This window comes from Pinus tabuliformis, chromosome 3_2 (genome assembly GCF_031772625.1).
Source record: "Pinus tabuliformis cultivar Carrire ecotype Pingquan chromosome 3_2, CPIR1, whole genome shotgun sequence".
Taxonomy (NCBI): Eukaryota; Viridiplantae; Streptophyta; class Pinopsida; order Pinales; family Pinaceae; genus Pinus; species Pinus tabuliformis.
Window position 1 is genome coordinate 663,068,876 of NC_142302.1, and position 13,798 is coordinate 663,082,673.

Genomic DNA, 13,798 nt, shown 5'->3' on the forward strand with positions numbered 1-13,798 from the left:
TGAAATGCAGACTTGTTGTTGTATTACATACATGTATTCAATAATAGCAAAGTAATAACACAGCAATTCATATAACTGAAAAGAGAACAGATACAGATAATAGTACCATGCAAGCTGTTTGATCAATCCAATATATTAATCGCTATGTCGCAGTCCTTCCTTCCAACCAGAAAGCATTCCAAGCAAACGACAATAGTGCACAATTTACTTAAACAACATTCCAAGTAAAATTAAGGACCAGTGGTCGAGTTTCAAAAAGAATATAGACGAAGCACAATAGTGCAAACTTCAGCCTTTTAGTCTTTTACAAAATTTTACGACCCTTTCCAAAACAATGAAAGGGTCTATAAATACTATGCTAATCTAACTACTAAATATCTAAAAACTGAAAACTAAGAAATCGGCATCAAAAATATCATTTTGCATTTGGGTGATTCGGCAGTCGGCGACGATGCTTCAGTCAGCTGTCTCTTTGCCTTTACTCTTTCGCTGACATATCGCCAGCATTGGCTCTACTTCTGGTGGAGTATTGAGGCGAGAAGTCAGCTGTGCATCATATGTGGCATCTTGGAAATCGGCGATCAGGTATCGGAGAGCGTCGGTTAGGCAGTTAAGAGCCGACCTTTGAGAATGCGGTTTAATCAGGAAAAGCCAGTATGCATCGGAGGTCAAGGTATTCACTCCAGCGATTAACCGCCCTTGTTCTTCCAGCTTAAGATAATTCTTGTGCTCCAGCATATTCGCGGTTGTTATGTTTCCAGGTGTGCATTGTGAAATCATGTTAGCCAGATACAATGTATCATTGACTATATTGATCATGTTTTTGGAAATTGTTTTGCACCTGGATGCTGCCCTCTCTGCCTTCATTACCTGTGTTTCCCATTCCATGAAAAGTATGTTCTTGTATGTTTCACTAATTCGGGCTAAATTAGCAGCTTGCCCTTCTGGAGTATCTTGCCATTCAATATATTCTATTATTTCATCTTCGGCCTGATCCAAGTTAGTCCTGGCTTTCTCGATTTGCCCACATACTGCTGTAGATATATCACAAAGTGACTCAGCTTCAACTAGCTGTTGGCACAAAAGTCTAATCTGAGATATCAAAGCGCCGTTTATCAGAGTTGCCTCTGTTCTGAAATCTTCAATACTCTTGGCACCTTTAATATCTTCAAGCTGTGCTGAGAGCTGAACTATTTGATCCTCTTTAGATTTCATTAACAACTCATTTGATGCCTCCAACTGTGATAATGCCTCTGCCAATTCTCGTGCTTTAATGTCACTTTGGTCTATCCTTAGTTTTTCAATTTGCTGGGTTAACAAATGATTCTCTTGTTGTTGAGCCAGCAATTGTTCTTCTGCCTGTGTCGCCTTATTCTTTGCCTCTATCACTTCTGCTTGCAATGCATATACCTCATGCTCTTTAGTCTTCAAAAGAAGACTCACTTCGGATGCTTTGTCAATGGTTGCTGCTGAATAAGCTCCCGCAAATTGCGACAGCTTTGTTAAATCTTCAGAGGGACTTAATTCTCCCTTCCAGACGACATTGCCCGTGACTGTTTGCTCATTTGAAACAGAAGGTTGATCAAGCCTTCGCCTCTTCCTTGAGCGTCTTACAACGGCTCTATGCTTAGGGCTGTAGAAAATGTCTAGAGGAGGAATTTCCTCTACCTGAAGATCAACTTGATCAGATGGATTCTGAGTAACTTCTTCAACTTCTGTACTGTGGGTGGGCCGCTGGTTCCTTCAAGAACCGGAGAAACAGTAGTATCGGGAGTCTTTAAGGCATCTGAGTCTTTGGAGGCTTCTTTACCACTTATAATGGAATCAAATTGATTCCATTCCTTAATCAATTCAGTATCAACAGAGATTTGCTTACTCTGTTCTTTTTCTTTTTCAATTCTCTGCTGTTCTTCGAATGCCTTCCGCTGTTGCTCCTCTTGTACTCTCCGTTGCTGTTCCTCCAATTCCTTTTTCTGCCTATCTTCCAGTTCTTTCCTTATTTTTTCTTCTTCCTCTCGTTTCCTCTGTTCTTCTATTTCTCTTTGTCTCTGTTCTTCTATCTCCCTTTGTCTTCTTTGCTCTTCTTGCTCAATTTGTGCTTTTTGCTGCCTTTCTATTTGTTCTCTTCTATGACTTTCTGCCTGCAGCTTTCTTTGACTTTCCTCCTGTTCTCTAATTGTAACGGGAGGTGAATTTATTTCTGGCTGATCAGGCTCGCTTGAGGATGAAGTTGGGGTTGTAGATAATAACTTTAGAGGCAAAGTTTGCAACCTTTGCTTTCTAAGTTTATTGAATTCAGTTAATTCCATATCTTCATATCTCATCGCAGCAAGTTGTTTGACTTGGCTTATTGAATCAGCACCCATGAACAGGTCGTCAAACTGGTCTTCTTGGTGAACAACCTTTGTCAGCTTAGCCTGTTCCAAGGCAATGAAAGCAGTCTTTTTCGGGTCATAGAGTCTGTTGGGAATAGAAACTAGAGATAGCATTTGGAGTTTTGCTGCTTCCTTTTCTGCATGCTTATAATTTAGCAGCGTATAAACTCCAATTCTTAAAGGAAACGATGGCCATCCTCTCTTCTTCTCCTCTTTGAGAGTTTGGGTAACACCTTCAGACATGATCTGATAGGAGATTTCTCGGGCTAGCAATTTGTCTGGCATGTATAAGGGGAGAACATGTGGCCTGGCCTTGCTTCCAAAAACTCTGATATAAGAAAAACATTCTTCGCCGAACCAATGGGCTACGGCTGGTAGGTCAAAAGAGGCTTCATAGGAAATCCTAGGGATAGGTCTGTCAAAAATAGAATAGTGAACGGGAACCATAAAACCATTGCAAATTTGGTACAAATGGTCTTTGTGAGAGGGTTTCCACAATTTACAATGATACAAATGAATAGGTGTTGGGTCATGGGTTGTCCATCTCCAACCAAGGACAGGAAACTCAGAATTAAAACAAAGGGCATCCATAATGTATGCAGAGTAATAAAAAGGTGGGATTTTTCTCTCAGTGACTCTGGTTTTGGCCCTAAACTCACGAATAGCTAAGACCAACTTATCAGACAGGATAGTGGCCCAATCCATGATTATACTATTAACGGCCGCTTCCATTAAGGGAACCATATCAACATGGATATTTGCAGAATCATGAAATCCCCACAATCTACACATCATAATTCCAGCATAGCAGTAAGGTGAAGCCAGAGAAGCATTGGAGTACTTACCCGACATATCCTGCTTGTGTTTTGCTGGATTTTGCCTCCAATCTCGGAGAGGTTCGGCTGGTGATTCATTCTCTCTGGCGAATTTCTCCACAAATGCTCTGTTATAGACTTGCTCGGGATTGGGCAAATGATACATTCGTTTCAAGTCGTCAGGCTTGAAGGAGCCGAAAATCCTTCCATCCTTAGAAATGAAGGTTCTATTAGTGAGAGGAATTTCTTCAATTGCCCAACGTACCACATCAGTATAAGGCAAGACTTGTTCCCTGGCTGCTATTCTGTGCAGAAAAGAGTCAGCCAAATCTTTAAGAGTTGCCTCAGACTTTCTTAATTCATCCACACTTGCCTCCGTTACTGTCGCTTCTGGTTGTTCTCCTTCTAGCAAATTGTATGTCCCTTGCCATGTAGTACCAGTAAGACCAGTGCATGTAGTATCTGAGATTAAGCCTTTCCTTGAAGCTGTAGCAGCTTGGCCTGAGGCAGGTGTCGCAGTAGAACCTGCCACCTTCTTGAACTTCTTTCCCATCATATTCAGACTTCTCTCGGTAGTCGAATTCTACACAAGTGCAAGAGAAATCGTAACAAAGAAATAACAATGACAATCCATAACGGGATAAATATATGATTTGAAGCGTGGCGAGATTATTCCTAAAAGAGGCTGCGGATCTAATGATTTGAGAAGGCACCGTAGATGCAATGATGGTGATTTTACGGCCTGCAGCTTCATAAATGACCATTACTTAAGTTATTAAACCGAATGACCCCTTAAAGCGTGTAATAGATTTTCTTCAAAGGTCTAATCGTAATTGCTCGTTAATTCGAAGGGGAAAAGCTTTAAATACGCATGCATTACCTTATCCCTTTACTTAACGACATTTTGAAATCTGTGATTTTGTCAAATCGATTTTAAATATAACTTTAATGCTTTGAAATAATCACCTTTTGGAACTGAGGTCATCATTAAGCGTCATCATATCGCATCGGAAGTGTGTGTGTGGCGTTATCACTTGGGAAAGTTCTTTAGCGAACGCCGATTGCGATATCGCATTCGGCGCGAGAACATAACCCCTAAATGTGTATCAATTGCTTTTAGCGAATGCTGATAGCGATATCGCATCGGGGAAAGGATATAAACGTCTTATGAAAATGCGTAGAATTGTACCGATTGCCGATATGCGATATCGCATCGGGCCGGAGTGTTAAAACATTTTTCACAAGACATAGTGCCATGCCGATAGCCGATCGCCGATATCGCGTCGCATCGGGGAAAAGGTATGTGCCCTTTTGTGTGTGCATTGGCTATTGCCGATGGCCGATAGCGATATCGCATCGGGAAAAACCAAGATGGCAATCGAACTTGCGATTACTTTTTTGGACTTAACCAAAAATTGCTTATCATTTGTTCAACAAGGGTTTTTTGCATAAATTCATTTGATTATCATACCTTATTTGAACAAGTTTTTTAATGCCAATTAAAAATTTTAAAAGGGACCCATTTCATATGTAAATTGTTTGTGATAAAAATGTTATGAAATGGGGGGTTGTTGTGGGGCACAACAGAGAGCAAAGCCATTGATACCATACAAACTGATTTGGTTCCAAATATAAAGTTTCCATACGTACCTTTTGTGTGTTTTGCACATTATTGATATCGAAGAACTGCTCCATCTGTAATATCTATGTGGCGGGATCCTTGCCATCAAAATTCCTCATATCGATTTTTGGAATATGGTGGGTCTTCGATCCAATATTAGAGTCTATGGAATCATGATTAACATTTCTTTTGTTCACATCATGAGTTTCCTTTACAACCTTTTCACCATTAGTAAGTATTTCTTGTAGAAAATTTGTCAAATCTGTCTTCAAATTTGCCATGTCTGTCTTCAAATCTGTCTTCAAATCTGCCATGTCTCTCTTCAAATCTGTCTTCGAATCATCCATCTTAGCTTCCATTCCCTTTATCTTAGATTCCACGCCATTTATCTTAGATTCCACGCCATTTATCTTAGCTTCTGTTAGCTTTTGTGAGCGTGACATTTGTTGCACTTGTTCTTGTAATTTTGATATATCATGTAGCATTTCTTCCTCTTCTTCATGATTCATGCTAGAGCATTCCGGTTCCTTACTAGGTGTTTGCATTTTCTTTCCTCGGGGCATCAATTACCGATAATAATGCTTTACTATGCCCTTTGAATTCCTTCAAACCAAGCTTACGCAAAAATTTAAAAAAAAACTACACACCTTTTTTCACTTTGTAGAAGCCTGATATTGAATCTGATGTATCTCTGTAATTTCAGATCATCCAGTTCTGAAATTGCGACCTGTAGTATCCTTCTGCATCCTATTTCCAATGCCACAAGTTTGACCCAAATTGGTTTCTCCAAGGAAGAGTTATGTGAAATCTCCCACAGTGACTTGATTATAGACTAGTTCAGTAGAGCAAACTTGTACGACGTGCCACAAGTCACTGTTTCGACCTATGGATTTGAAAAATGCATACAAGAAACTACAGTCTGTCCTCTTTTTATACCTTCTTACGAAATTTCAATCTTATCCCCAGAGAGAAAGTTATGACGATTTTCCCCAGGTCACCTCTTTGGAATGTAATTCAGGAGTCTGCAAAAAGACCAAATTCCTCAGATCATATCTCCGCAAATATAGCACAAAAAGCTCTAAAATTTGGACCTGAGGTTCAGCGCGATTTCTTCTCAAATGGGCTTTTTTTTCAACTTCTGAAACGTCGCATAAAACAAGTTATAGCGAAAATGCCACGATGACCTGTTTGGAGCAGCGAAACTCTAGAATCCAAAGCTCTGATACCAAATGTTATGAAACCAGCTCAAGAAAAGATAGAAAAGATAGATCAACGCCTTAGAATTCAGCCTCTTCGAGGGGGCAACCTCCTTTACATTACATAAATGAACAATTCTTGGATGATTCAAATGACAAAACCTCCTTTCTATATATAGGAGTCTAAGGAGTAACAATATAATCCAGCCGACCTAACAATAATAATATAAAGCCACAAAAATAACAGTAGAGGGATTCTATGGGGCACAGTAATAACAATATGGGGGCAATAGGGACACAACAATATAAATAAGGGGTATAACTACAATAGTAATGGGGTAATCACTAGTATTATAGGGACCCAACAGTCACTCAAAATTTGTATTCCTTGGACAGATATTTCTAACGAGGTATTATGCACATTAAACAGAGATCGTATGCCAAAGTGACGACCCCGGGAAGTTGATGTACCAATTTACCCAAACGGGGCCCATAGTTTGGCGCTTCATCTCCTAGGGTTAAGTTTTCGGATGTTTATGGTTTTCCATTGTTTCTCAACAATAAATACTCCTTTAAGTTTCATTGTAACACAGTTTAGAGACATGTATCTACCACATCTCTTCTCAGAGATAAACTACCATCACTCGAGCTAGTCTCATTTCCATTCTGTTTGTAAGCATATTTCAGTATTTTATATTAATGAAATGAAATATTATTTCTCCTGCATCTCTGTATATATGGTTATCTCTGTAGTTTTTTGTGTTCATGTCTAAATCTGGATCAGTGGTATCATAGTGGGTCTTCTCATTCTCTATTTTTCTTTACATGTCCCCAGCGAGGTCGAGATATAAGGAGTTAGGGCTCGATCTGTTTGAACCTTTGCAAGATCAGCCTCACAAACCTCGATGACCTCCCATGGCCGAAGGAAAGAAAGACAAGGAGGTAAGAGCTCCTATCAAAATATTGCTCGAGGAGGCCCTCGAGAAACAAAGGAATGCGATGATGGATAATTTTGCCCAGATCCTTCAACGATTACCCACTGGTGGCACATCCACATCTATAAACCACTTCGGAGGCTCCAATCCTTTTAAGGTATAAGTAAACTTTGACATTCACATATTTGAGAGCTAAATAGATGCAAATGTCGTAGATAACTGGTTAAATCTGCTAGAAGGATATTTTTTTGTTCATGATTTTTCCAGCCAAGAAAAGATTACTTTTTCTCTTCTCAAAGTAGCCCACCACGTCAAGGATTAGTGGAAAACCTACTGTGAGCAAAAGGATGAAAGCACGATCTCACTATTTTCAACCGCACCCACATGGAATTCATTCTGGGATGCGATCAAGGAGAAATACTACCCTGTTGGAAGCTATGCGGATAAATACATAAAGTGGACCACGTTGCGGCACAGAAGGGACCAAGATGCACAAGAGTTTACCAATGTTTTTCATACCCTTCACACGAAGTTGGGTATCAAGGATTTTAAGAAACATTTGGTACTCAGGTACCATAGTTGCCTACATAGGTACATCGAGGATGAGATGGATTTCTGGGGCTTCTCCTTTCTCAGCACGACGTACTGGTACACTGTCAAGATCGAGCAAAATTTTAAATAGAAGAAGTGAGACTTTGGATCTGCGAAACCAAGGAAAATGTGCCCCCAAAGTGTAGAACAAAGGACAAAGCCAAGGCGTGGCGGGCCCAGGACAACTTGTCAAAGCCACAAGAAAAGAAAAACATCGCAAAGCCAAAGAAGGACATGGGAAAGTGGTGCGAGTTCCAAAAGAGCTCCACTCACAACACAAGTGAGTGTTAGGCCAAGAATTCACTGGTGGCTGAGCTGAAGGCTTTGGAATTAGATGCATGTTCTAACTCTAAGTTAGACCTAACAAGGGGAATGACAAATGGAAGAAAATTATTGATGTGGAGCCAAACGCCACTATTGCCACCACGAAGATCTAGAAGGAGGAACCCGAAGATCCAGAGGAGGAGGAGCGGATCTTTGACTCCGAGATGTGGGTAAAGGGTTCCCCTCTACAGTTCATTGTCGACAGAGGGAGGAAAAATATCCTTATTTCGACAGAGGTCATGAAGCGGTTGGCCTTATTGACTATATCACACCCACAATCGTACACTATCAGGTGGGTTCACCAAGGACGGGATCTTCACATGAGCCACCAGTGCCGCTTTCCATACAACATCAAGCCCTTCATGGATGAGGTGTTATGTGATGTTGCTCCCCTTGATGTTTGTGATGTATTATTAGGAAAAACATACTTATGGACATGACATGCTGTGTATGAGTCAAGGCATCACACTGTTATTGTTACTTTGGGAAATAAGTTGTACAGGATACTAGAGGTAACACCGCCTACCGCCATCTCTTTGGTTACTAAAAAACAATGCAATAAGCTCATTTCCAAAACCGGTAAATTTGTTTTCCTGATTATATGCCCTCAGCGAAAGAAGAAGATAGTGGCCATGACCTGCAGATAGGGCCCCTCCGCATGACAGCAATAGATGGACAAGGTCTTGGAGGAGTATGAGGACATTTTCACCTCTCCAGCGGGGGTGTCTCTGCACTGTCAGGTCAAGCACCCCATCGATTTGACCCTAGGTGCATCGTTGCCCAATGGACCAATCTATTAGTGATATGTTCCAGAGAATGACAAATTCAAGAGGCAGATTTGGGAGTTGCTACAGAAAGGTCACATACCACTGAGTTCATCGCCCTATGGGAGCCCTATTGTGTTGGTACAGAAGAAGGATGGGACTTGGAAACTTTGTATTGACTATTGGGTGCTGAACAAGATCACTGTCTGGAATAGGTAACCGATCCCACGGATTGATGACCTTCTAGACCAACTCAAGGGCAAAAAATATTTCGGCAAGATCGACTAGAAGTCTCGCTATCACAAGGCACCAATCGAACCCGCCGATGTGTGGAATATTGCCTTCAAAGCTAAGGATGACCTTTTTGAATGGTTGGTTATTCCTTTGGTGTTGACGAATGCTCTTGCAACCTTCATGAGGTTGATGGATGACATCTTGCGGCCATTCACCAACTCATTTGTAGTGGTATACTTGGATGACATCTTGATCTTCATCTAGAGTTGGGAAGAGCACCTCCACCACATCCGACAGTTTCTCCAGACACTGTGGAAACACAAGTTGTGTGCCAATTTGGAGAAATGCACTTATGGCATGACCCAGGTTCAGTATCTGGGATACATTATTGATCAACGAGGGGTGCATGTGGATCTAGCTAAGATCCAAGTCATTCAGGATTTTCCAGCCCCAACGACTTTGATAGAGCTCCATATCTTTCTGGGTCTTGTCAATTTCTACTACAGGTTCGTGTTGGGATTCTCTCATATCACTTGGCCCTTGAGTCAAGTCACTAAGGGAGGAGCGAAAGAAAAATTATTTTGGTCTGAGCTCAATAGAAGGCATGCACAGAGTTGAAAAAATCTCCTCTTCTTTGCACCAGTGGTCACTTTACCAGACTTGCAACATCCATTTGAGATCGAGACATATGCCTTTCACTATGTTATTGGGGCAGTCCTTACTCAACAGGGCATCCAGTGGCATATCACAATGAGACACTTTCAGACATAGTCTAGAAGTATCTCATGTATGACAAAGAGAGTACTCCATTGTGTAGGCTTGCCGATAATGGAAGCATTACATTTTGGGGAAGGAAATGGTCATCCACATAGACCACCGACCCTTGCAGTTCATACAAATATAAGGGAAGTTGCAGAATGATTGCCATTGGAAGTGGTCCACATACCTACAACAATTCCATTTCAATATCAAGTATAAGAAGCATAGCACAAATAATGTTGCAGACTTCCTCAGCCAACCACCAATCATGGCATTAACCACCATGCTTAACTCTAGTGGGCACGATACTTCTGATTGGCCACTTCTCTACACGAGTGACCCATAGTTCGTCCACACATATCAAATGCTCTTGGAGTTTCAGCAAGTTCTAGATTTTCACCTCCAAGATACCCTGCTATGCCACATGGGAAACCTTTGTGTTCCTTCAAGTGAGAGAGCCAAGATGATTTGGGAAGCAAACTACAGTTTGGTCGTTGGGCATTTCGGGATCGAGAAAATAGTGGCATTACTGCATAAGTATTTCTATTGGCCAAATCTTAGATAAGATGTCGGGAAGTACAACAGATCATGCATTACCTACACCATTTCCAAACCGATCGTCAAGAAGCAAGGCCTCTATACTCCACTACCTACCCCTAGTCGACCTTGGGAATCCATCTCCATGGATTACATGTTAGGCTACTAAGCATGGCAATGACTATGTTTTTTGTGGTTGTTGACAGATTCTTGAAGATGGCCATTATCACGGCCTGCGAGAAGAATATCACAGTAGAAGCCAATGCTAAACTCTTCTTTGAACGAGTGTAGGAACACTTTGGGATCCCACATTTTATCATCTTAGATCAGGACAACAGGTTCCTCAGTACATTTTGGTCTAGTATCTGGTTGATATTGGACACCAAGCTCACTAACTCCAAAACTTTCTATCCCCAAACTGATGGCTAGAGAGAGGTCATCAACAAGATGGTCATACACATTCTGCACATGTAAACCTCAAAGCATCAAAGCACATGGGATGAGAGCCTCCCCTATGTCCATAACAGCTATAACTGAGCTCTCCACAGCTCGATTGGCTACAATCCTTTTCAAGTGGGCTTGGGATTCCAGCCACTATACCCTATTGATGTGGCCATACCATTTGCAGCTACTTAGGAAGATTCGGCTCATGTCCATTCGGAAGCCGATAAGGAAAACAACTTCACTGAGAACATCCGACATATCCACCAGTAGGTCCATGACATTATGGATAAATCAAATGCCAAGTACAAGTAGCGACATGATCAACATTGGGTGCCACACAAGTTTCAGCTGGGAAACAAAGTCTGGTTGCATTTGCAGAAGGAATGCCTTACTGGAGCCTATCTGAAAAATAGACCACTCTGATATGGTCCTTACACAATTACCAAGGCTATGGGAGACAATGCTTTGAGCTCAACATTCCCCCATTCCTTGGCCTGCACCTAGTGTTCAATGTGGACCACCTTTGACCATACTTCCCACCATTGTTGGACACATCAGACATTGCAAAACTTCTCACACCTATAGAATTAAATCTAGATTGCATGGAGAAAGCCACAACTAATTAGATTATGGATACATAGATCAAGAACCCTTGATGGCAAAGGATCCAACTATATCGAGTTGTCAAAGTAGGCCAACTCCTTCACCAGGGCAAGTGGCTTACCAGGGACCAAGTTTAGCAGAAGTTTCCTCATCTCATGGAGGAACTTAATGCAATGGGGACCATTGCTTCCTAAGGAGGATGAATGATCCAAGTGGATATTGGTGGCCACCTACCTATTCCACTTGAACCCCCACCATTGTTTCTTTCAATTTTTCAATTTGCTTATTTGTAGCACAATTTACGATTTTTAGCAGTTTTTTGGGTCCTGAACTTCCGAAGCCGTTTTGAGGCCCTAAACGACGTTTTTTTCTTCAGAAAACTAGGACAAACACAGGCCATCAACCATTTTGGTAACTCAAAGGTTGTAGTCCTGAGATAGATCTTTCTAACGTGGTATTGTGCATGTTAAATTGAGATCGTATGCCAAAGTTACAACCCCAGGAAGTTGATGTACCAATTTACCCAAATGGGGCCCATAGTTTGGCGCTTCATCTTCTAGGGTTAGGTTTTTCAATGTTTAGGGTTTTCCATTGTTTCTCAATAATAAATAGGCCTTTGAGCCTCATTGTAACTTAGTTCATATGCATGTAGCCACCACATCTCTTCTCAGAGATAAGATACCATCGCCGGAGCTAGTCTTATTTCCATTCTGTTTGTAAGCATATTTCAATATTTTACATTACTGAAATGAAGTATTATTTCTCCTACATCTTTGTATTTATAGTTATCTCTGTAATTTGTTGCGTTCCTATCTAAATCTGAATCAGTGGTATCAAAGTGGGTCTACTCGTTCTCTGTTTTTATTTACATGTCCCAACCAAGGTTGGGATATAAGGAGGTAGGGCTCAATCAGATTGAACGTTTGCAAAATCAGCCTCGCAAACCTTGATGGTTTCCCATGGCAGAAGAAAAGAAAGACAAGGAGGTGGGAGATCCAATCAAAATATGGCTCGAGGAGGCCCTCGAGAAACAAAGGAATGTGATGATGGATAACTTTGCCCAGATATTTCAAAGTTTACCCACCAGAAATGCTTCCACATCCAACAACCACTCTAGAGGCTCCACTCCTTTTAAGGTATAAGTAAACTTTGACATTCCCATATTTGAGGGAAAAATAGATGCAAACGCCATAGATAAATGGTTAAATTTGCTAGAAGGATATTTTTTTGTTGATGATTTTTCCAGCTGTGAAAATATTACTTTTTCTCATCTCAAAGTCGCCCCCCACATCAAGGACTAGTGGGAAACCTACAACAAGCAGAAGGATGAAAGCACGAACTCACTATTTTCAGCCGCACGCACATGGAATTCATTCCAGGATGCCATCAAGGATAAGTACTACCCTGTTGGAAGCTATGAGGATAAATACATAAAGTGGAACACACTACGACAGGGAAGGGACCAAGATGTGCCAGAGTTTACTAATGTTTTTCATACCCTTCGCATGAAGTTGGGTATCAAGGATTTTAAGAAACATTTGGTACTCAAGTACCGATGTTTCCTACACAGGTACGTCTAGGATGAGATGGAGTTCCTGGACATTTCCTCTCTCGGCACGATGTACTGATACGCTGTCAACACGAGCAGAAGTTTAAACAGAAGAAGTGAGACTTTGGATCTGCAAATCCAAGGCAAGGAAAAGGTGCCCCCAAAGTGTAGAAAAAAGGACAAAGCCAAGGCGAGGTGGCCTAGGATAACCTGCCAAAGCTGCAAGCAAAGAAAAACACCGCGAAGCCAAAGAAGGAAATGAGAAAGTGGTGCAAGTTCCATAAGAGCTACAATCACAACACAAGTGAGTGTCGGGCCAAGCAGTCATAGGTGGCCGAGCTGAAGTCTTCAGAATCAGATGCATGTTCCAACTCTGAGTTAGAAACCGACAAGGGGAATGAAAAAGGGAAACATATTATCAATGCGGAGCTAAACGCCACTATTGCCACCACGAAGATCTAGAAGGAGGAACCCAAAGATCTGGAGGAGGAGGAGCACCTCTTCCACTCCCAGATGTGGGTAAAGGGTTCCTCTCTATAGTTCATTGTTGATAGTGGGAGCCATAAGTACCTCATTTTAGTAGAGGTCATGAAATGTCTGGGCTTACCCTATCAGGTGGCTTCACTAAGGTCGGGATCTTCGCGTGAGCTAACATTGCCACTTTCCATACAACATCAAGCCCTTCACAGATGAAGTATTATGTGATGTTGCTCCCCTTGATGTTTGTGATGTATTATTAGTCCAACCATAAATGTGGAAGAAACATGCTATGTATGAGTCAAGGCCTCGCGCTATTATTGTTACTTTAGTAAATAAGTTGTACAGGATTCTGAAGGTAGCATTGCCTACCGCCATCTCTTTGGTTACTACAAAAAAAATGTAGTAAGCTCATTTCCAAAACTAGGAAATTTGTTTTCTTGATGATACACCCTCAGGGAAAGAAGAAGATGGTGGCCACAACCTCCAGATAGGGCCCCTTTGCACAACGACAACAAATGGACAAGTTCATGGGGGAGTATGAGGACATTATCACATTGCGACAACATAAGCT